General features: G+C 42.8%; 1 protein-coding gene across 1 annotated transcript in view; it reads left to right on the top strand.

Moving 5' to 3' along the window:
* The window catches only part of LOC107566759 (adhesion G protein-coupled receptor B2-like), a 129881-nt gene that overhangs the window by 25120 nt on the left and 104273 nt on the right, over window positions 1-488 (top strand). The window lies entirely within an intron of this gene.

Here is a 488-nt window from a genome sequence, read left to right as displayed (position 1 = left end):
AGAGAGCTCAAGGTTGGAGGCCACCTCTGGCAGCCAGCCATCACTTCACTTGGACTCTGGTGAAGGACTTCAGGGTGCAGTGTTTTCAATCACTCATGGCAAAAATGGCCACTTTATACTGCGCACAGGTAAATGATCTATGTTGTTTGGAGAAGTGGTGGCTACATTATCACCAGGATTTGAGTTGTATCACTCTAAAACTCTAAAAAGTGAGTCATGAACTATCACCGTTGTCCTTGATTGAGACTCTTAACCTCAGGTTGCTCCAGAGGGGCTGTCCTTGTAATAGGTGTTAAAGTTGGGAGTTTGCTAAGTAACTTACTCATTCAGGCAGTGAGATGTGTGCGCAGTAGGACTTCTTAAGACATTATTTAATAGTGTTAGCTATATTGATGCAGTAGTAGCCAGGGGGTGGGATTACTTGTCTTCACTTTAATGTGGTTTTGTCATTCAGGACAGTTGCAAGTACCTAATAGTACATACTAAAC

This window comes from Sinocyclocheilus grahami, unplaced genomic scaffold (genome assembly GCF_001515645.1).
Source record: "Sinocyclocheilus grahami isolate Dianchi unplaced genomic scaffold, SAMN03320097.WGS_v1.1 scaffold1099.1, whole genome shotgun sequence".
NCBI lineage: Eukaryota > Metazoa > Chordata > Actinopteri > Cypriniformes > Cyprinidae > Sinocyclocheilus > Sinocyclocheilus grahami.
Note: the sequence above shows the minus strand (reverse complement) of the source record. Positions and strands in the feature narration are given on the sequence as shown.